This window comes from Zingiber officinale, chromosome 1B (genome assembly GCF_018446385.1).
Source record: "Zingiber officinale cultivar Zhangliang chromosome 1B, Zo_v1.1, whole genome shotgun sequence".
NCBI classification, from domain to species: domain Eukaryota; kingdom Viridiplantae; phylum Streptophyta; class Magnoliopsida; order Zingiberales; family Zingiberaceae; genus Zingiber; species Zingiber officinale.
The window spans coordinates 113,276,792-113,302,015 of record NC_055986.1 but is presented as its reverse complement, the minus strand read 5'-3'; the positions used below and the strand labels follow the sequence as shown (position 1 = coordinate 113,302,015).

Below are 25,224 nucleotides of genomic sequence, written 5' to 3'. Positions count from 1 at the left end.
AGTAAGAATACACAAGCACTCTACCAATCTTGCTTTCTCGTCGACTGGAGTCCGGATGAAGCAGCAGCTTCAAAAACCCTAACAGCAGCAGCTGTTCCAGTCGGGGAAGCTCACGCGAAGCTTGCGAGGAAGGAACTCAACAGAGCTTAACACCAGAACAGCAGCTCTGTAGCTGAAGAGAAGAGTAAGAAGCAATCGTGCAGCTACAGCTCTCAACCTCTTTATACCTGCGAAGAAGACAGCGAAGAAACTAGCCGTTGCGTCGCAACGGCGCTCACTGATCGATCGGCGGACCGATCAGCCTAAGCGCGTGAAGCTTGTTTGTCACCGATCGGTCCCGACCGATCGGTGTCGCGATCAAGCCTCGATCGGTCTGGACCGATCAGAACCTCTGATCGGTCCATAGACCGATCGAGCTTCGCTCCTCACGCGATCATGCGATCGGCCGCCCGATCGTCAGGCCGATAAATGGATCGGTCGATGGACCGATCCACGGCTTTCTCTCGCGAGGTTGCGTTGCCTCGATCGGTCTCCGCCGATCGATTACAATCGATGAGCCAGCGATTCGATTACGATCGGTCACCTGCCGATCGTGGCAGCAACGATATCACCGGATCGGTCACCGACCGATCCAAACTTCTCAACCCTAAACCTAAGGCTTCCACACCAACATCCGGTCAACCTTGACCTGTTGGTACATCATCCTAGCATCTGGTCACTCCCTTGACTGCTAGCACTCCCGCTAAGTGTCCGGTCAATCCTTTGATCCACTTAGACTTTTCCACACCAGATGTCCGATCATCCCGATCCATCCGGATTTTCCTCTTCGTGCCAAGTATCCGATCACTCCCTTGACCTACTTGGACTTTCCAACACCAAAGTCCGATCATCCCCGATCCATCCGGATTTTCCTTGCCCGGTTTCACTCACCGACTCTCCAACGCCTAACATCCAGTTAGGACTTTCCCACTGCCGGCTTCACTTACCGGGACTTTCCAACCGCCTAACATCCGTTAGGACTTTCCCTTCGCTTCACTCACGGGGCTTTCAACCGCCTAACATCCAGATTAGGACTTTCCCATTGCCTGGCTTCACTCACCAGGACTTTCCAACTGCCTAACATCCCAGTTAGGACTTTCCCTCGTGCCAAGCTCCCTGCTTGGACTTTTCCAGTGCCAAGTCTCCATACTTGGACTTTTCCAGTGCCAAGCTCCCTGCTTGGACTTTTCAGGTCAACCAGGTCAACCTTGACCTACGGTTGCACCAACAATCTCCCAAGTTCGTATTCTTGTCAACACATCAGAATACAACTTTTCTACTCTCGTCAAACATTGTCAAACATCAAAATACAACTCAACTAGGTCAACCTTGACCTAAGGTTGCACCGACAATCTTCCCAAGTCAAACATCAAAATACAACTCGAGTCACGTCAACTCGAGTCGGGTCAACCAGGTCAACCTTGACCTAAGGTTGCACCAACACAAAGAAGAAAGAGCTCAAGAAGTTGGCGCATTTGAAGATGTGGGAAAAGAAGTGGAGGAAGATTGGAGGCTCGAGTCAAGGGGGAGCTCCAAAGGTAAAGGGTAAGGTAAACCCTAGTTTAAATTTGAAGTCAAATTTAAATTCCTCCATGCATGCTAGGAATAATGTTAATCATTATATGCCCATGCAAAATTTTGGTTTCAAATATCATGATAGAAGTAGGGTTGATGTCGATCATAACCCTAGGAGACCTATGCATGATAGACCTAGGAAAGTTAAATTCTCATTACCTAAGGAGAAGAAGGTAATAGAGAACCAAGGCATAAATCCCAAGAAGGGGAGACATATGCCTAGAAAGGGTAGGTCTAGGAATGTCCAAGGTGGACATGTTGACTCTAGGTTTAGGAACCTAGAAAGGGAGAATCAAGCTTTGAAGGCAAAGCTTGATGGTTTAGAGAAATTCCTTAAGAGATTCACTATTGGATCTAAGGGATTAAATATGATGTTGGGGAGTCAAAAACCCAATAATGATAGATCGGGTTTGGGATACCGATCTAGTGTCTCCAAGGTCAAAAGGAGACCATGTGCTAAGGTGGCACATGATAAGGGCAAGGGAGAGTCATCCAAGGCCAATGAAAAGAAATATGCTAGGGTTGCATATGATTATGGCAAGAATGATGTGTCCAAGGTCAAGAAGATAAGGAGATCTTCTAAGGGACATCATTGTGGTTTGGTCACAATAGATGAGTCACCTAGGGAGGTGACTAAGGTAAAGAGCTCTAGGGGGAGCTCCAAGAGTCAATTTGGGACTCATGGCCAATGGATCTCAAGTGGGTTCTACTTGGGGGTCTAGAGGAGCCATGGAGTGTGCCAAATGGTTTAGAGACGGATTTGAGTCTCAAACCTAGGGATTTGGCACACATGGATTGTGTTTCATGCAAGAAATATGACATTTGGGGTCATATAGCATGATAATTGGTTTTGGATGTATAGATGCCATATAAACCAATGCTAGGGATGCATTGTGGGTTGGTATGGGCAAATACATCAAAAGGAAGCCAAAACTAGGACTTTAGGTCAATGTTCAATTGAACCATTTAGCTAGTTTTGGATTTTGTGTCAATCTTGGGATTGGTGATAGATACATTTTGTAATGTATTTTTCCCAAGTAGACAAGAGTACAATAGACCTCTCCACAAAATTTGGGAATTTTTAGAGGTCTAGGGAATTACTGGTGCATTTCTGAAGTTGTCCTGAAAAGGCTGATTTTTTCAGAAATAGGGTACCAGCCGACTGGTGCAGATACCAGTCGACTGGTAACAATGTTTTTGAGCACAGAATGGTTCTGTAAGCTCATTTTGACGAGGGCAGTCGACTGGCACTTGGGGCAGTCGACTGATACCAGCCTGAAAGTGCTTTTCAGCGCTATTCTTGACCATGTCAACTCGTTTAGATGTATGGGATCCAAGGGGGATTAATACATGAGTTTAGGGTCAGTTTGGATGATAAGTTTTCAACAATTGGGATATTGTTGGAGAACTTTTTGGATGTTAGGCAAAGGGGGAGAAGTAAGGTTTAAATTGGGAAAACCTTTAGTGCCTTTGCGTAGGGGGAGCCTTGGGAAAGGTTCTTAAAAAGCCCTGTGATAAAATCCTAGCTCAATGGGGAGCATAGGTGTAGGGGGAGCCTTGGGATAGGTTCTTAAAAAGCCCTGTGTTAAAATCATAGCTCAATGGGGAGCGTAGGTGTAGGGGGAGCCTTGGGATAGGTTCTTAAAAAGCCCGTTGTAAAAATCCTAGCTCATTGGGGAGCGTAGGTGTAGGGGGAGCCTTGGGATAGGTTCTTAAAAAGCCCTGTGCATTGTTACGGCGGTTGCTAAGTGTGTAGCCTTGGCAACGTAAGTCCATTCGGCGGTTGCCAAGTGTGTAGCCTTGGCAACGTAAGTCCATTCGGCGGTTGTCAAGTGTGTAGCCTTGGCAACGTAAGTCCATTTGGCGGTGTAAGTCCAAGTGTGTAGCCTTGGCAACGTAAGTCCATTCGGCGGAGTAAGTCCAAGTGTGTAGCCTTGGCATCGTAAGTCCATTGTATTAGCATGTTTATTTGCTATTTGTTTTCCCTAACTTAAACGTATTGCCAAACACCAAAAAGGGGGAGATTGTTGGAGCAATCCCAATGGTTCGCGGGACCATGTGTTTTGGTGTTTGGGCAAAGGGTTTAAGTTAGGTTTACCCTCGTTATTTGATATGTGTACTTGAGTTGTGCAGGACTGCAGGTGACACATGTGACTCAGGTTGACGGCTTCGGGTCCGGTGAAGGATGGAGCATCCGAGGGACCGTAGACAAGGCAGCAAGGACAAGGGTCGAGGGAAGCGACTTCGAGGCATACACGAAGGATGGCATTGGGATGAGCCGCGGGCTTGGATGCATCCGGGGACGAGAGCCAAGGAAGTAGGCTTGAGGCAAGAGGTCAAGGCCGCAAAGAAGAGTCAAGTGAGTCGTGAGGGTCCGAGTACGAAATGTACTCGGGATGGGAAACCCTAAGTTTAGGGTTGTACCATTAACGCATCTGGAACCGATCATGGTGGTGAGCATAAGCTTCGTGCCGAAATGGTAGGATCGATCGGTCATGGGACGGTCGGTAGATAGATATGGTGGCACCGGTTGGTGGTGCGAGGACCGCTGATCGTTAGCAAATCAGGTTGATTTCCCAAGCTCTATAAGAAGGAGCTTGGTATGGCCGGCCAAGGTGACGAAATTAGACTTGGTTAAGGTCTAATTAGTAGTCTACAAGTGCTCAAGTGTTTGTGGAATCCAAGAGGTCTTGGTGTGTTGTGGTGAGGTTTCTCCACCCACAAGGAGCGACTTGAGATAGCCGGAGTTTCCGGGGGCTAATCCACCGAAGGATCGGGATCGTCCACCTTACGGACAGCCGTGGAGTAGGAGCAAGTTATCTCCGAACCACGTAAACGAACGTGTTAGCGGTTTGCATTTCCATTCTTGTATTTGGTGTTTAGCTTTCTATTTGTGTTCGTTTGTATTCCGCTGCGCTAACATCGTAGGAAGCAAGGATTTGGGGGTGCCGTCTATCCAACCCCCCTTCAAGCCGGCCACCGATCCTCCAACAGTTGTACCTTTCTTCGTAGCTAAAAACCTTTTGATCTTCTACCGTATTCCTCTCATCTTCTTTGACGTCATGTGGGCGACAATCTACCAAGACAAAACCACCCTTCTTCTCTTCTCTTCCAAACCGCCGGCCACCAAGGGGAGATGCTCTAGGATGGGGCGTCTTCTCTTCTTCGTCCTCTTCTTCAAGCCACCGCCACCAAGGAGGAGGGGGCGCCGACCTAAGCAAGGAGGAGGAGGGGGCGCCGACCACAAGGAAGGAGGAGGAAGGGGGGCGCCGACCACAAGGAGGAGGGGAAGAATTGTGCCGTCGGCCCTATGCAAAGGTGGAGGAGGCTTGTGGGAAAAAAAAAAAAATTAGATTTTGGAGGCACCACCTGCTTCCTTTTATAAGCTTGCCACCGACCCTAGGTAAGGAAGAGAAAACTAAAAACAAAAACCAAACCGGATGGGTGAATGCGAGATTTTATATAGAGGCTACAACAGGGACCTAGAGGAGGAATTTATTTAGGCCTCCTGATGGGCTTGGGCTTCTTGTGTTCGGTCTGGACACTCAACTCAAGTTCATCAATAATAACTCATACCACTAAAGAATTATTATTGAACTACCGCACCAATCCCATAGTACAATATGAGCTCTTTGTTATCACGAGTGCGTTAATCTCCCTGTGTTTAAGATATCGTATGCCCGTTAGTTAATTTTGTTACTGACAACTCAATTAATTAACATATGATTCCAAGAATAGTACCACTCAACTTTATTATCAGTCGGACTAAGTCCACCTGCAGAGTTTATATGATAATCGATATGAGCTCCTCAAGGGGACATCATCAGTCTAAATAATTATGACACAGATTCCTTCTATAATCAACAACACACCATATAAACAGTACTATTTCCCAACTCATCAGACATATTGATTTAACGAATAAATCTCACCCATTTGAGGTTGTTCGAATAAATCAAACAACCTCAAATGGTTCTGCTCAATACACATATAGTGTACTAGTATAATTTTATAATCAAGACAGACTAATACCAAATTACACTACAACTGTTCCAATGGTTTGTCCCAATCCATCTTGGTTGTGAGCTACTATTTATAATTTATAAGGAACTGATAACATGATATTCTGTGTGACACCACACACTATATTATCTACAATATAAATTAAATAGACAACTGCATTGACATATATATAAATATAAAATGCAAATATTTGACCAAAGTGATTCTTATTTCAAAATATTTCAAAATAGATGTTCATACAAAAGCTAGACTTATAGTATACATCCCAACAATCTCCCACTTATATTAAAGACTATGCTGTCATAAATGCTGTCATACATCTAATTCTCATCCCCTCAACATGTCTATCAAAAGTTCTCGCTGGAAGGGCCTTAGTGAAAGGATCTGACAGGTTATCTGCTGATGTAATCTTGGCGACAACAACCTCTCCTCGTTTTATGATGTCTCGTATCAGGTGGTACTTGCGCTCAATGTGTTTACTTGCTTTATGGGCTCGTGGTTCCTTTGAGTTTGCTACTACACCACTGTTATCACAATAAATTGTGATAACTTTGGGCAAATCAGGAATCACATCTAAGTCCATCAAGAAGTTTCTGAGCTATACAACTTCTTTGGCTGCCTCAGAGGCTGCCACATACTTAGCTTCCATGGTGGAGTCTGAAATGTATTTTTGCTTAACACTCCTCTATGATATGACTCCACCTCCCAAAGTAAACACATACCCCGAGGTTGATTTACTATTGTCCCTATCTGATTGGAAGTCAGAATTCGTGTAACCCATAGGGAGCAAATCATCTGCTTGGTAAACCAGCATATAATCTCTAGTCCTTCTCAGGTACTTTAATATATGTTGGAGCAATCGACCTAGGTTTTGATGTATGTGTCAAAGAGTTTAAGTTAGGCTTTCATATATATTTGATATGTGTTTGAGTCTTGCAGGACTTGATGAAACACATGAGAACTTGGTGCGAGCAAGTGTGGGAAACTCATCCAAGGGCTCGAATCCTTGAGTCGGTGAAGGATGGTGTGGAAAGACATCCGAGGGACCGCCGGACAAGGAGCAATGGAGTGGAGCCGAGGGAAGCGGACTTCAAGGCAACGTGAAGGATGACACGGAGAGGAGCCACGGGCTCGAGTGCATCCGAGGGACGAAGGCCGAGGAAGAGGGCTTCAAAGACGACTCTGGAAAGGATGAGAGGAGTGAATGTACTGGGACTAGTCGACTGATCAAAATTCACAAAATGCACAGAATGATTCTGTGCTTGTCGACTATGGGGACCAGTCGACTGGTACATAGCCGTTGGCGGAATTTGGGTTTCTGCAGAGAGCCGTTGGCTGGCTCTAACGGCACATCAGTCGACTGGTGCTTGGACTAGTCGACTGGTGTCGGGGTTTGAGTTGATTGATGATCAACTCTCTCCTCTTATTTAAGGGGAGCTTTGGGCATGGAGTAGGTTACTCTATTGATTATAAACCTTCTTAGTCTTGCCCAAAGCTTCCAAGTCTACTCTTCCTCTCCAATCCTAAGTTTCATCTTGTAAAGAGGAAGAGACCTTTGTGAGAGGTTTGCTCCACCGAGAAGGAGAAGCTCTAGCCGGAGATTGTCGGGGAGTGATCCACTGAAGGATCAAGGGCTCGTCCACCTCAAGGACACGTCGTGGAGTAGGAGCAAGCAATCTCCGAATCACGTTACATCGAGCTTGTTAGCGTTTGTATTTTTCCTTGATTGCTTTCATTGTTTTGTTTAGTGTATTTCGCTGCGTACTAACCTTCTTGTAGAGAAGAAATCGATTTGGGGGTGACCTAGCTATCCAACCCCCCTTCAAGCCGGCCATCGATTCTCCTACAATATATGCTTTACGACAGTCCAATGTCCTGATCCTAGGTTATTTTGATATCTGCTAACCATGCCCACGGCAAAACAGATATCCGGTCTCATACATATCATCGTATACATTAGGCTTCCTACAGCCGAAGCATAAGGAACTGTCTGTTGGGACCTTCACGTCCACTAGAGGGGGGTGAATAGCGTCTCACCCAAATCGATCGCTTCTACCTACACTTGTTAGTTACGCAGCGAAAATACAAACAAACAAGTAGAAACCTAATCTAAATAAAAGACAAGAAATGCAAACCAAGCTACACGATCATTTAACGTGGTTTGGAGATTAGGGCTCCTACTCCACGGCTGTCCGTAAGGTGGACGATCCTGATCCATTGGTGGATGACTCCCCGGCAAACTCTGGCTAGCTTACGTAGTTTCTTGTGGGTGGAGAAACCTCACCACAACTCTCACAAGAACACTTGAGACGCTAGGGCACAGGTAGACTACTAAAAGGGGTTAACCACCTCTATTTCGTCAACCTCAACCAAGCTCCCAAGTCTTGGTTATATAGGCCACGGGTTGGAAAATACCACCTACCAGTCGACTGTCCTCTGTAGAAATTCGACTGTTACATCCCAACGGCTTGATACCAGCCTTTTGTTCGCTCCCAATCGACTGCACCAGTCGACTGTACCAGTCGATTGATGAAACCACCAGTTGACTGCTACAGTACTGCTACAGTAACACTACAGTACTGCTACAGTGACCCTTGATCCTATGATTTAACCCCCGAGTACATTCACTCAGCACTCGTCCTCGCCCGACCAACCTAGACCTAGCCTTCTAGCCTCCTCCATCAGCTTTGCGTCCCTCGGATGTCTCCCCATCCTTCACGTCTTGCATTCTGGAGCTTTCATTGGCCTTGTCATTGTTGTCGGGTCTTCCTTTACCAAGAGGTCGCGCCTCCAAGACTTCATCTATTGCCAAGTCACACTTGAACTTACGTTGCCAAGACTACATGCTTGGACTTATACCGCCAAGACTCATCCTTGGACTTAATTTCCTCCTTTGCCAAGATCACACTTGGACTTTCCTTTTTATACCTGTATCCTGCACACTCACAATGCATATCAAATACAACAATAAACCTAATTTAAACCTTTGTCCAAACATCAAAACCTAGGGTACCCAGATTGCTCCAACACTGTCTTCATCTCCTCTATCTCCTTTGATGTCTTAGGACACATCTCTTTAGATAAAGGTAATCTATGCCGAAAAGGTAGAAAACCTTTCTTGGAGTTTTGCATGCTAAACGAGCTAGGATAGTATCGATGTATGAAGGTTAGGATAAGCACAACATCCTTTTCTTGCGATCCCTTATTACTTTGATCTCAATAATATATCCACATTCTCCCAAGTCCTTCATATCAAACTGCTTGGACATCCATACTCTTACGTCTGACAACACTTTGACATTGTTGCCAATGAGCAAAATGTTATCTATGTATAGTACAAGAAATACCACCACATTTCCGTCACTTTTCTTATATACACAAGATTCATCCAGACACTGAATGAATCCATAAGATTAGATCACTTCATCAAATCGGATGTTCCAAGAACTTGAAGCTTGCTTCAGTCCATAAATGGACCGATTGAGCTTACATACAAGATGCTAATTGCCCTTCACAATGAATCCCTCTGGTTGTTTCATATAGATGTTTTCTTCAAGACTTCCGTTAAGGAAAGCTGTTTTGACATCCATTTGCCAAACCTCATAATCCATATGAGCAGTAATATATAAAAGAATCCGAATAGACTTAAGCATGGCTACCGGTGAAAAGGTTTCTTTATAATCGATTCCCTCTTTCTGAGTATACCCCTTCGCAACAAGCCTTGCTTTAAAGGTTTCCACCTTCCCGTCTGTTCCTCTTTTCCTTTTGTAGACCCATTTACATCCAATGACTTTTACACTATTTGGTGGTTCTACAAGCTTCCAGACTTGATTAGAATGCATATATTCTATTTCAGAGTTCATTGCATTTTGCCAAGATGCTACATCTTTATCTTGGAGTACTTCTTCATATGTCCAGGAATCAGTTTCATGTTCATCAGGGATCAAGTCCGAAGACTCTTCCAAAAATATGAATCTATCAGGTTGCCTAACAACCCTTCCACTACGACGAGACACTACCTATAATTGTGCATCATTTGTGACACGTGTTGTATTATTGACTTGTGGTATCTCATCTTGTACCGTTGGTACTAAAGTAGAAGTGTCATCTCTTATTTCCTCAAGAATAATTTTACTCATGGGCTTGTGGTTCATTACATAGTCCTCTTCTAAAAATCAGGCATTGGTGCTAATAATGACCTTCTGATCTTTAGGACTATAAAACAAACCACCTTTCGTTCCTCTAAGATATCCTACGAACAAATGAACTTCTCTACGTGATTCCAACTTATCAGTGTCTCTCTTCAGCACATGTGCTGAACTACCCCAAATCCGAATGTGTTTCAAACTAGGCTTACGCTCATTCCATAATTCTGTGGGAGTAGAGGATACTGACTTAGAAGGTACCAGGTTTAGAATGCACGTCGTCGTTTCCAGAGCATATCTCCAAAATGAATTTGGTAATTCTGAATAACTCATCATTGATCTAACCATCTCTATAAGAGTTTTATTCCTTTGTTCCGCCACACCATTCTGTTGGGGGTGTACCAAGTGCAGACAATTGGGATTGAATCCCGGCCTCTGATAAGTAACTCCTAAACTCTCCTAAGAGGTACTCTTGTTGGAATGTATACTAAAATCCTAGCTTTTTATATAAACATTTACTTCGAAATAAGAATCATATTAGTCAAATATCTACATTTATAAGCTAAGTGTAGTTGTTTAATTAATTTATATTGTAGATAACATGGTGTGTGGTGTCACACACAGAAGATCATGTTATTAGTTCTTTATAAATTATAAATAGTTGCTCACGACTAAGATGGATAGGAACAAACCATTAGAATAGTCGTAGTGTAATTTGGTATTAGTTTATCTTGACTATAAAATTACACTAGTACACTCAGAGTGTATTAAGATGGACCATTTAAGGTAAGTTCTTTTTATATTAACTAAATAAAAGAACAAGACCTTTGTTATTATGGAAGTGTGTGCTCTTAATCATGATATAATAACAAGCACATATACTTGATATTCATTTCTTTGATTTACAAAGGGTGCGATTTAGTTCGATAAATCAATAGACCCGATAAGTTGGGAAATGATATTATTTATATGGTGTATTGTTGATTATAGAATAAAACTATATCCTAGTAATCTAGGTTGATAATGTCCCCAAGAGGAGCTCATAAATATTGTCATGTTAAACCCTATAGGTGGAATTAGTCTGACATGACAATAAGGTTGAGTGGTACTACTCTTGGAATTAAATATTAATTAAATGAGTTGTCAGTAACTCATTTAATTAGTGGGCATTCGATATCTTAAACACAGGGAGACTTACACAGTCATAATAAGAAGGAGCCCATATAGTAATATGAGATTGATGCGGTAGTTCAATAATAACTCTTTAGTGGTCTGAGTTATTATTGATGAACTTGAGTTTGATGTTCGGGGCGAATACGGGAAGCTCAAGTTCATCGAGAGACCAAAACCAATTCCTCCTCTCAGTCCCTGTCATAGCCTCTTATTTATAAAATCTTATACCCACCCATACCCATCTTCGTACCCATCTTAAGGTGGTCGGCCAAGCCTAGCTTGGAGCCCAAGCTAGGGCCGGCCAAACCAAGGTTAGATGGGTCAAGTAGGTGGCTGACCCTAGCTTGAACCCAAGCTTAGGTGGCCGACCACAATAAAATAAAAGTGATTTTATTTTTTAAAATCTTTTTTAATGTGGAAGGCATGACTTGAAAGAGAGTTTTAAAATTAAATCTTTTATTCTATAAGTGTTTACAAAAGATTAAGAGAAAGATTTGATATCTTTCCTTATTTGTAGTTAAAAGGAAGATTTTAATTTTTGATAAAACTTTTCTTTTTGTAACCATCCTCATGGTTTTAAAAGAGAGTTTTAAAATTATAAATCCTTCCTTTTATAGTTTCTACAAAGGATTAAGAGAAAAATTTGATATCTTTCCTTATTAGTAGTTTAAAGGAAAATTTTAATTTTAGAGAAAACTTTCCTTTTTGTAATCATCCACATGTTTTAATAGAGAGATTTTAATTTATAAAAGTTTCCTTTTATAACCAACCATGAAGAAAATTTTTAAAGAGAAATTTTTATTTTAAAATTTCTGAAAACAAATTAGGAAGTTTTAATTTTGTGATTAAAACTTTCCTTCTTTAGAGGGAATAAGGTGGTCGGCCATTAGAGGTTTGATAAGGAAATTTTAATTAAATTTTCCTTCTTAAACATTGGCAAGGAATATAAGGAAAGTTTATTTATAAAACTTTCCTTATTTGCCAAGACCAAGGAATATAAAAGAGATGGTAGAGGTGCCTCACCTCATAACACATAATCTATTATTCCTCTCTTCTCTTCATTGGTGGTGGCCGACCCTCTCTTCCTCTTCTTCTCCTATTCTTCTTCCTTGTGTGGCCAGCGACATCTTCATCTCAAGGAGCTTGGTGGTGGTTAGATCTTGTTAGAGGAAGAAGGAGAGATAGGAGGCATTGTTTCTTAGCATCCCTTGGAGCTTGGTTGGTGGCCGAAAGTTCTTCATCTCTTGAAGTTTGTTGGTGGCTGAAACTTGCTTGGAGAAGAAGGAAGCTTGGGTGGATTCTCATCTTGGTAGATCGTCACCCACATGACGTCCGAGATAAGAAGAGGAATACGACAGAAGATCGTGAGGTCTATAAGCTACAAAAGGTATAACTAGTTATTAGTTTCCGCATCATAACTAGTTCATCCTTTTGTTTAGATCTTGAAATACCAAACACAAGAGGCTAATGAATCTAGGCTATCGAATTTATGTTTTTGATTTTGTGTTTCTTTTGTTTTTCGAACTTGTGATTCGATTGTTCTTATTGGTCAAACCTAGGGTTACTATAAGGAAATTAAATATTGAATTTCGTTGAAAGGCTTTGTCTAGGAAGTGGTGGATGCTCCCATACCCAAGAAGGCCTAGTGCCTCGCCATGTTTAACCTGGAAGTCGATCTCTGAAATTAATATTTAATTGAATTTGTAACATGGGTGGATTTGGATTAATAATATTAAGCATCGTTTGTGATTCAAGTCTAAACCTCTAAGAACAGATAAGTTGAATTTGGAATCAATAATGTTAAGTTCTGTTTGCGATTTCAAATTTAATTTCTAAAGAACACAATAGGTTGTTAGGAAATGTTCAGGACTTGTACAAAATTTTTGTACAGGGGAACCGGTACGATATTCCGAGTAGCAACCAACAACTCTCCACCACGATCAGACCGTAGTGTCTTGATACTTTTACCATGATGTTTCTCCACATCAGCCTTGTACTCTTTGAACTTATTAAAGCACTTAGACTTGCGGCGCATCAGGTAAATGTACTCATATCTCGAATAGTCGTCTATAAAAGAGAGAAAATATTCGAAACCACTTCTTGCCTGAATAGTCATAGGTCCACACAAATCAGAATGAACTAATTCCAACACTTCTTTGGCTCTATACCCCTTTGCCTTAAAAGGCCTCTTGGTCATTTTTCCTTCCAAGCAAGACTCGCAGGTTGGAAAGTTTTCCACTACCAAAGAACCCAAAGGTCCATCGATTATTAACCTTTGAATTCTACTCAAGTTAATATGACCCAACTTTAGATGCCAAAGATATGTTTGGTTCATTTCCGAAGGTTGCTTTCTCTTATTAGAATTAGAAGATGTGTTATTCATTTTCATTTGTTGCATCGTGGGAGTTATTGGATTAAAAGTATACAAATTATCAACCAACGTACCAGAACAGATCACCTCTCTATTTTTCTTGACTACCACTTTGTCATCAAAAGAAACAGAATATCCATCCATAAATAATTTAGAAATTGAAATCAAGTTTTTTCTAAAACATGGTACGTAAAGATAATTTTTCAAAATCAAAGTTTTATTTCTATCGAAAGATAAATAAACATCTCCCACTGCAACAGCCAGCCCTAGGGGGAGAAGGTGGAGCCAAAAACCACAACCAACAACTACTTGGATGGGTGGATGCAAGACTTTATATAGAGGCTACAACAGGGACCTAGAGGAGGAATTGGTTTAGGCCTCCTGATGGGCTTGGGCTTCCTGTGTTCGGCTCAAACACTCAACTCAAGTCCATCAATAATAACCCATACTACTAAAGGGTTATTATTGAACTACCACACCAACCCATATTACAATATGAGCTCCTTTTTATCATGAGTGCGTTAATCTCCCTGTGTTTAATATATCGTATGTCCGTTAATTAATTGAGTTACTGATAGCTCAATTAATTAACATCTGATTTCAAGAGTAGTACCACTCAACTTTATTATCATGTCGGATTAAGTCCACCTGCAGGGTTTACATGATAATCGATATGAGCTCCTCAAGGGGACATCATCAGCCTAAATAATTAGGACACAGATTCCTTCTATAATCAACAACACACCATATAAACAGTATTATTTTTTAACTCATCAGGCTTATTGATTTAACGAATAAATCTCATCCATTAATAAGTTAAAGAAATAAATACTAAGTATACGTGCTTGTTATTATATAGGGATTAAGAGGACGCACATCCATAATAACAGAGGTTCTGTTCTTTTATATAGTCAGTATAAATCGAACAACCTCAAATGGTCCTGCTCAATACACACATAGTGTACTAGTGTAATTTTATAGTTAAGACAGACTAATACCAAATTACACTACAACTGTTCCAATGGTTTATCCCAATCCATCTTGGTTGTGAGCTACTATTTATAATTTATAAGGAACCGATAACATGATCTTCTGTGTGGCACCACACACCATGTTATCTACAATATAAATTAAATGGACAACTGCATTAATATATATATAAATATAAAATGTAAACATTTGACCAAAGTGATTCTCATTTCAAAATATTTCAAAATAGATGTTTATACAAAAGCTAGGCTTATAGTATACATCCCAACACCGAGTGAGACCCGACGCCAAACGCAGACCCTCGCCGTGACTAGGACTGCCCCAGCCAACAAACACCCCTCGTCGTAAGCTAGGTTTTCCTCTCAAACGCCATCGTTCATCGCTGTTGCCGCTATCCTTCATCGGGAGCAACCAGCATACTAGGTTTTCCCCATGCCGTCATCACTGCCCAACTATTCATCTCTGTGAGATCCGACAAATTAACTTTCTATACCAATTTTAATTTCTATATGAAATAATTTCTCAAAAGTTCCAGATTTAATTTTAATAGTCCATAGTTTGAATTTTTATAAAATAAGTTTCCAAGTTATTTCAATCGCTTAATCCAATGTTTCACAGAAGACTCGACAATCAACTTCCCATGATTGATAGATATCATTTAGTTATAAACATTTTGCAATTGTTAGCATATTTGATTTGTTTCTCTTATGCTAATGTATACATACACTAGAATCTTTCACAATTCATAGTTGTTTTTTCTTTAACTTTTCCTATGTGTTTTTTTATTTTCTTTTGGTTTTCTTTCCTCTCCATGTTGTTACCGCACTGCTGTCGGTCCTTTGTAAGGAGCTGCTAGGTGCTATTAGGTGAGACTCGACGCTAGACGTTGGCCCTCGTCGCGATTGGGACTGCCCTCGCTTCAGGCACCCCTCACCGCCAGACTGTGGGCATCGCCACGATGGCGCTTGTTGCTTTGTTCAATTTTACTTCTACTTATTCAAAAATATACTTGAAACAACTTGAATACTTGGTACTAACAGTTGTTTTTTTGTTGTAGGTACTTGTATGATGTGATCTACATAACTAGTTTTGTGCAGATAATGTCCATATTATTTGATAAATTTTAGTGGACTCACTTAGTCGTAAGATTTGGAGAGACTCATTTTGTTACACAATTTGATTTGTTGTTGGAGAAATTGCAATGTGATCTACATAATTACAATATCTTCTTACAAGATCTTTGTCCGATTAGTTCAATCCAATCACCATCTTTTCTTTATATTAATTTTTCCACCTTGCCAAAATGCATTACATTTAGCTTGAATAATTATTATCAACGTATTATTCTTTGTGTATCAATGCACGATACATGGAAATATCAAACAAAAATCTTTAGTCCTTTAATTATCATCAATGTATTATCATAAGCTTTGGTCCTATAATTTACAGGAACTTACAGAACAACATTTCTGACAACAGAAATACCAAACACCTGCGAGGCACTATTCCACACTTTACATACATATCAATAAGTGATGCCACAATCTTTAGATGTCTATCAAAATCTAACTTGTCAACAAAACCATGCAATTGAAGGCCTAATCGGTGACACCGAAGCATGCCACATGATTTCTTGATAAAAAAATTATATCAAGCGTATGTTCATATAAAATTATATCAATGAGTCATTCAAATAATTTCTTTTATTGTTGTTCGCTTAAATTTGATTTAAATATGCAAACATTATTTATATTTATCTATTGAATAAATTCGAATCACACACTCACCGAACTCTAAAACAATACTTTAATTTTTAAATTATGCAAATATAATTTCGATGCATGACAAGCCATCTAAAACTTCAACAAAAGATACATGAAAGAGCATGATGCATCATTCATGGAAGAAAATATTTAATCCAAAAATGTAAACCTGAGCATTCATGAATAGCTTTTGAGTATGTTTGAGTGATAAATCTAGGCACCAAACATGTTCGCAAAGGAATTCCATATTACAACTGAAAGTGAAGTTGGTGCTTAATCCAAAGAGGGAAAAAAAAATCAAAGATTTCACGTGTAAATCTTCAACCCAAATGCAAATCCTGATTCTTGTGAAATGAAAAAAAAAACAGTTAGGAAGAAACATAAAACACTAGTTTTATAAAAGAAATCGTGTTATATAAGCAAGTACAAGGGTTGGGATACTTGGAAACTTCATATGATAGGGTAGAAAAGCACAAGGTGAAGTAATTTTGAAAAATGTAATAATCCAAGCACTTTCTTAGTACAAAATAAAAGCACCTCAAATGTTAAGCATAAGCAACTAGACCATTTAACAAGCATAAGGTATGGCTTGTAGGATAAATTACTTACAGTGTGATTTGTTGTATACTAATCTTGGTTGTTTTTTAAACATTTATTCATCCTAGCGTATATTATTAGAACCTGCAATAATAAAGGGAATTATTAACTTCAATTTCTCAATCAATCAACTACTACAATTTAATAAAACTTTGATAGTACCATCTATATCTGCCAATTCTCCTTCATATGTGTCATCATCGCTGTTATGATGATTATTTATAATTGATCTGGCAAAACACATGATTATATATAAATTGCATTAGGGAACTGCTTTGTAAATAAAATTATCATACAAATATAAAATTAATCGACACATATCCTTGTTGTAAAATTGGATAGTTCTGCTTGTCATATGACACACCTCGATATCCACATCCATGACATAGTCGAGACTTTGAGGTTGACTTCTCTTTTGATGATTTCAATCTCTTCCCACATCCTTTTGTTCTTACTAAAGATGGATCAATAATAATAGGAGCCACATCCATGGATCTCTTCCTTTGACTTCCATTGTCGCATGTTTTTTTACTAATGTTTATCTCTTTAATTCTACTGTAGATAAAATCAAATTATTCATCCAAGAAGTTTATCTCCTCATCAGTTAAAGATGCATCATTAATACTGAAGCTTTATTGGATAACCTCGAGTGTCTTGACATTAAAATCCTTTCTGGAGCATTGATGAAATTTTGTTTCCTAAAGAATATGTTGCTCCAACCTTTGCATCTTGTGTCCATCATTTGAGTATATACTTATAAGGTAGATGAAACACTTAGTTAATACGAAAAAGCTAGCATATGCCTGCATGGAATGCCATCAAATTCAAATTTTCTATAGCTACAGGATATGTAGTCCCTCTGTTTATCATGTGTGAAGATCCTAGGTTTGGAGAAAGAACAACTTTGAAAATTCATCGCATGATAAACTACTAACTCAACTCCTATAGATTCTTGTTGCACATAGTAACCATGACTCTCATTCATTTCACTTTGAAACTCCATCTATTTCTTTTTCGTGTACTGCTTAACCATTTAAATTTCCATTGGCTAGTTTGTCTTAATTCTTGGATGCTCATTCATATCAATATGATCAACAACTAATTCATTATGTCTTTAGTATCTCAATACCCTATTGAAATGAGTGATAAAATTCATCAATGAGTTCTTATTTGAGACATACCTATTGAAAAATGCATGTGAGCCTTTAGATCTTTGATTACTTGACATTCTATCACAAATACATGGCTAAAATATACTGGCACCCACTTGTGTCGTAATTCGTACATCAATGACAACCAACTATTTTTATCTTAGTTAGCACATTTGATAACCTGTTTCTATGAATTCTCAAATTCATTAGGTCTCACGGTAGGACATCCAGGTTGTCACGCAGGTACCCGCGGTTAAATTCCCAGATGTGGTGTATTTGTAAGAATTTGTCCTCCAAATGGGGGGGGGGGGGGGGGGCGCAACCAATAGATGCTGGACTTTTGGGTTGGCCGCCACATACGCTTCCCGATTTACCCTGGTGACTGGTGGAAAATTTTCGTAGGACCGGATCGGTCACCTCTAAGGATAGTTAATGAGGCTAACTAGAATTATTATTTTTTTATTTCAAATTCATCAGGTATTGTACAATTTCCAATGACATTCTTGATACTTTGATAGTAGTTACGAAAAGTCAAAGGGTGTAATTATCTAGGAATTTATTCAATATGTGCCACAAACAATATCGATGCATTGTTTGAGGGAAAACTTGGGCAATATGACTTTCATCATAGCAGGATCCTGATCAGTGATCATCACGTTTGGTGCACCTTTAGACATTACTTTTAAGAACTTGTTAAGCAGCCAAACAAAAGACTTAGTTTTCTCATCACTTATAAAGTTGCAACCAAAAATAATTGTCTGATGATGATGGTTAACTCCTACAAATGGTACAAAAATCAACTCATATTTGGTGGTGTTATATGTCGTATCAAATACAACTACATCACCAAATATATTATATGTCGTCCTTGATACATGATCAACCCAAAACTACCTGCTAAATCTTTTATTTGAATCGGTCTCGTATTAAAAAAAAACTGGATTCTTCTCTTTCTCATATGAAAATAACTTGATTAGTGTTTCAGCATCGATACCCTTTTGTTATCCCTTAGTTCTTTATCAAAGTTTCTAATATCTCTTTCTACGCAACTCACCTCCCCTCAGGATCTCCATACTCTATCTCTAATAATCACATTTGTTGACAAATTGGCACATTGGTCTCTGAAAATTATTGAGTCAATGCTTTCTTTGCTACCGAAACATTATGCTGTGAGCGTAGCAAATGTACCTTTGAAGGAGTCGAGAGTGGATGATTATGGTTTTCCATGAAGTTTTTGACAATCCAATTAGGTTAGCTTATTCCTTGACAAGTGAAATCTTGACTGATAATCAGTTCTAACTTCGCCACGTGTTTTTTCCCTTATATGTTGATCACCTTTTGCATGTTTATTCTACCACATTTGATCTGTATGCCCTTCTTTAAAGCATACAAATTATTTCTAGACAATTTCATTTGTCATCTTATTTTTCTTGCTATTATTTATCCTAGCACTAAATCCGGCTTCTCGTGCATATTGGTTATAGAACAAAAATGCCTCATCTAGTGATGAGAATTTTATTCAGAATTTTATTCCAATTTTTAGCTTTCGATTATTTGTAACTTGGGGAATATATAATTGAGCCTCACTGTGATTTTCTTCCATTGCTTAAAATGTCAAATTCAGATGAAGTTAAGCTCTACCTATCACTATATAGCCAAAAAAACATTCTAAATTAAATAGACATAAAACAGTATTATCATGTGGCGGTAATCTAACATTACAGTATATCGTTTTAGTACTAAAGCATGATCTCTGTAAAAGCGAGAAGCGGTGGTAATTTTAGTACCTGCACTAGAGTCTTGGGATGTAATACAACCTTATCAATGCTATTATTATTAGCTTTCAACCCGTCAATGCAATACGCTTCAAAAGAAAATCTGCTCCTACAATCTATCGTACTATACTGTTAGAGGCATTGAAAACATAAATAAATAGAAGAGAAAACAACAATGAATTGTGAAAGATTCTAGTGTATGTATACATTTAACATCAGAGAAACAAATCAAATATGCTAACAATTGCAAAATGTTTATAACTAAAATGATATCAATCAATCATGGGAAGTTGATTGTCGGGTCTTCTGTGAAACATTGGATTAAGTGATTGAAATAACTTAGAGACCTATTTTATAAAAATTTAAACTATAGACTATTAAAATTAAATCTAGAACTTTTGAGAAATTACTTCATATAGAAATTGAAATTGGTATGGGAAGTTAATTTGCCGGATCTCACAGGGATGAAGAGTTGGGCAGCAACGACAGTGTGGGGAAAACCTAGTATGTTGGTTGCTCTCGATGAATTAGGACGGCGACAATAGCGATGAACAATGGTGTTTGAGAGGAAAACCTAGTTTGCGATGAGGGGTGTTTGTTGGCTGGGGCAGTCGTAGTCATGGCGAGGGTTTGTGTCTGGTGCCGGGTCTCACCTGGTAGCAGCGACGAATGACGATGACAGCATCGACGAAGGACGGCAGCAGCAGTGACAAAGGATGACGACAGCAGCGGCTGCGAGAGGAGTCTAGCGGCTGGGGTAGTCCTAGTAGTAGTGAGGGTCGGTGTCTAGCGGCTGGAGCAAACCTGTCTCACCTGGTAGTAGAGATGGAGGGTTGGCGGCAGAGGCGGCGATGGAGTCGATAGAGGCAATGAAGGAAAGAAAACCAAAAGAAAATAAAAAAAAAACATGACAGGGAAGGAAAGATGAAGAAAATAAAAAAACACAACGTGATGAGAAAAAAATTGCTGATTGGGATTGCCACTGTGGCAGTCGGGGGTGGGCGTGCAGGGGAAGTTTACAGCATATCGTGGCAGTCGGGGGTGGGCGTGCAGGGGAAGTTTACAGCATATCGTGATGAATATATATATATATATTTATATATAAACAAAGTTGCCTATTAAAAAATTGTCCATCTAAACTCCGTTTCTATGAAAAGTAAAAATTATATATATATATATATATATATATATAAGCAAAGTTGTCTATTAAAAAATTGTCCATCTAAACTCCGTTTCTATGAAAAGTAAAAATTTTATAGAAAACTTTAAATGTTTGATTATTAAAAATCATTAATGTTTAATTATTAAAAATAGATAGATCATTAATATTTTTTTACAAATTTCTATCAATAAAGTAAATATTTTATTTGTAACTTTATTTTCTATAAATAGACATAATAATCCGGAAATATGAAAATATAAATTGCATTCAAAGATTCAATTTCATCACATGATTTAATATCAATGAGGTTGAGGGGTTATGTGTGCTATATATAATACCCCACTTTTTTTTAAAACAAAATAGTATGTACTATATTAAAAAGATTATTATTAATTTAGGCAGAAAAAATGACTCCTCTTTTTAATGTTATCCCTTTGGAAATATATCGGGCTCTTGGTTTGTTGTTATGATCTACCTGCTTCTGGAAATAAAAAGATTGTAGCTTGGAATATGCCTTTGATGATAAAGAGGCATGTTAATTATTTTTTTTACATATTTTCTTGATTTTTTTTTACATTTTTACAATTATTTTTTTTTAAGGGTGAACATATACATGAAACAATAAAACATCCTATCATGGAGAGAGTGAAACCAATTCTTAAAGAAAGTCATGTATTTTTTATAAGATAACAACAAACAAATACAAGATAAATCTTATCACAAAAAATCATGTATGCAAAGTGTTTGATGATACATTTCCATCTATGATGTATGAATTCAAGTCCTTCAGTGAATTGAAGAACATAGATATTGATAAGACCATACTTTTTGTTATATTAATTTATTTTTTGTGTTTCATGATTAATTGATCTAACAATTTTTTTCTTATAGCTTACAATTTTTGTTTTTGTTTCTGAGATGTCATTGGTAAAATGGTTACATGAGACTCACCACAAAGTAGATAATTTGATTGTCGTCTTACATAGCTTCTTGATTTTGTATCAGAATATTCAGAATAAGCATGTTTAACTTTGGTTTTGGTTTTTTGATTTGTTGTATTTTAATAATCTTGTATTTTACTATTTTTAGGAACAATAGGCTATCATGTACTTTGTAGGGAGACTTTGTCAATGACATCATGGTATACTTGGAAAAAGTGGGTGAAGAACCGGTTGTTATCATTCTTCAAATGTGTGGAGTAAAACGTTTTATGGATGAAGTACGTGTTAAAATATTTTCCATGTTACTAAGATGATAGTAAATTGGAATTTGGATGAAATCATGGAATTTTGTAATAGATAATTTCAATTATTTGCAAGACCCCAAATTTAATTAATACTATTTCAATGTCATCTGTTCAAACAATCTTGGAAGAACTTTCGATTGCAATTTTTTTAGTTAGCAGTCATAGTCAGTTATATGTCATTGTTTCTAGAGTTACGAATCCCAGGGGTCTAAAATTTTTGATATGTGATAGTGATAGCAACTAGAAAAATTCAACAACAAATGTTGTTTTTAAGGAAGTTTTTCAAAATTTGTAAATTTTATTTTATTTTCTAATTGTACATCTATAATCAATTTAGTTTATTTATATTTTAATTATTTGTTCAAATGCTCATACTTACTAATTTTAATAGTTAATTATATAAAATAACGTCTGTCACAATATAATAAACAAGTTGAAAATTTGATAACATAAAAAAAAATGTGGAACCGCCACATCAGCGACCCCCCTAGAGCCAGTCCCATGGATATGGAGGAAGGTAAATGCAGGTACACAGGTAGAAAGTGCATGACGGAGACGTTAACCCCAGACAGTGACACTCCGGGGATCGACCCCTGGACCTTTTTAGCCACAGAACCATGTACTCCCCATCTGTGCTACGCCCTGGGGACTGAAAATTTGATAACATGCTCATACAAAGTCTGTCACAAACATTGAGCGTACTATGATGCAAATGATGCATCTAAACATGCCTATGGAATGCAATCAAATTGACCAAGATACCAGGAAAGTATTTTTTTCTAAGTATGATCCAATCCGGCTAATCCATATTTTTAAACTTAAAAATTTTAATATTTTCTATATATTTTTAAATTTTTTGATGGGCTTATATTGGTCCGTTTAACCCACAATCTATTTTAGGTTGGATTGAAAAATTTTCAATCCATCAAAATGATGAATCATCCTGCTCCATTCCGCCTTGCTAAATGACCAACCCACCCACCACAGGTCAATCCCCCTGCCACAGATCGACACAACTCTAACCGCCGGAAGCAAGGAAGGAGGGGAGAGACACGAAGGAGCACCATGAAACACATAATAAAAAAGTGTATAAAAAAATGTTAATACGTACATGAAGTCTAAGCCTCGAACGAACTTGAGTGTGTGTGTGTGTGTGTGTATATATATATATATATATATATATACACGAAAGTGTTCTGTTGCGGATCTTTTGTCGTGCATCTATGCACGACACTGGTCCAGATGCCTAGATTCATTTAGTATTTTTTTTATTTATTTTGGATATATTATATGTATTTAGGGTTTAATATTTTAGAATTTAGGAGTTGGATTATAATATGTTTGACCTAATAAGATTTTTCCTCTAGTGTTTAAACTTCTCTCTTGGATTATAGTGTTCAAAATTAAAAATATTATATACTCACAGGGTATATTATATGTATTTAGAGTTTAACATTTTAGGATTTAGAGATTGTGTTATAATGAGTTTAAGCTAATAAGATTTTCCCTCTAGGGTTTAAACTTTCCTCTTGGACTATAATGTTCAAGATAAAAAATTTTAGATGCTCACGGGGTATATAGAGTTCATCTTTAAGGAAATGTTGATTTAAAAAAAAATAAAAAATTGAATCCAAGTGCATGGATTGAATCCATGTCCTGGGATCGCTATGGTGTGCACAGGCGCAAAGCGTTTCATCTACAATAGATCACATATATATATATATATATATATACACACACACTGCGACCTTCTGCTGTGGATTCATGCGTGCCCTGACTCAAGGCGACTCTAATGCACTGGAGGCGCATAGGCGCCTCGAGTCAATTTTTTTTTATAGTGTTGAGGTGTTTTGATCAAATGCAAGCGCCTCAATTCAATCCAGTACATTTTTTTAGATACATTTATTTTATTTATTTATTAAGCTCGGAATTAAGCTAATTAGATTTTATCTTTAGGGTTTAAGAGTTGACTTATAGTATTCAAGTTAAAAAAACATTTAAACTAAAAAAATTTTAGGTGCTCTCGGGATATAATATATGTATTTAGGGTTTAAGATTTAAGAAATTTTAATTAAAAAAATTGAATTGAGACGTCTGGATTGGATTTGATGTAGGCGCCTCAACTCTATAAAAATATTTGACGAAGGTGCCTCTAATTCATTGGAGATGCCTCGAGTCAGGGTGCACACAAGTCCGTAGCAGGCGGTCTGCAACATATCAATTATATATATATGAAAATGTTAGCCTGTACACTCGTTCGATGCACACTCCTGAGTGACCTTCACAACTCCGGATGCCCCGATTCTCAAAATTGAATCGGGTTGCTTAGGGTGCACCTGGGCACCCAAAGTTGTAAGAGTCACCCAGTACTGTGCACCGAATGAGTGTGTTTGTATCAAGGTAGGTCCTAGATTTTAAAGGCCCCGCTGCAAAAAAAAAAAAAAAAAAAACCCTTTAGTTCGAGTAAGAAAATTTCATTTAAATCGAAGGATTTATGCACTCAAGGGCGGATCCAAGAATTAGAGATGGACTGAGTTAATTCTAAATTGATTAAGTCTACCAAGGACACCATAGAAGAAGTATGAGTTCATTTCGTGCAATCACGTTAACATTTCATCATTTCCTATATTTCACCAAATTTTATTTTTTAAAAAATATTTTTTTATTATTTATGTAATCGTTAAGTTAATTTATCAATATTAATATCCAATTCGTAGATATTGAAAATTTGGAGGTTATAGCGGCTCAGAGCAGTCATGTTGATAACTATACCTCGGGGGTGAGGGTCTGGCCACAAGCAATGATAGGGAAAGGGCATGGGGACGAGTAAGCGAGATTGAGAAGATAGACGATATAGTCAAGGGAGGACGGGTAGAAGATGATGACGGGAGGAGCGGAGCAAGTGAGACAACTAAAGTCAAAAGAAAATTGGAGCGTCGTCTCAAAGTCAAAGACGAAGAGGATAGAAGCAATAGTTACCGTCCACGGCCAGACTTAGCTGATAGCTTAGGAAATAACAAACAAGTATGTTACAAGTTGGACCGGAAAAATGAGATTCGTATTTACAATTATAATAAAAATAATAATTAAATAAATATATAATTGAATTAAAAATAAAATTATAGGGTGCCAAATTTTTTTATAAAAATACGAAGGACTCACAATTGTCATTTCTCCAATTTACAAGTAAATTAAAAGATTTTAAATTAATAAA

The 25,224-nt window shown here is 38.2% G+C and overlaps 1 long non-coding RNA gene across 1 annotated transcript; it reads right to left on the bottom strand.

The window, feature by feature from the left end:
* Positions 1–15,770: 15,770 nt before the first annotated feature.
* On the bottom strand, positions 15,771–20,503 carry LOC121973022. Its single transcript, XR_006109354.1, has 3 exons — positions 19,615–20,503; positions 16,839–16,906; positions 15,771–16,760 (listed from the first exon to the last, which is right to left on the bottom strand). It is a non-coding gene; the product is annotated as an uncharacterized LOC121973022 (long non-coding RNA).
* Positions 20,504–25,224: the final 4,721 nt, after the last annotated feature.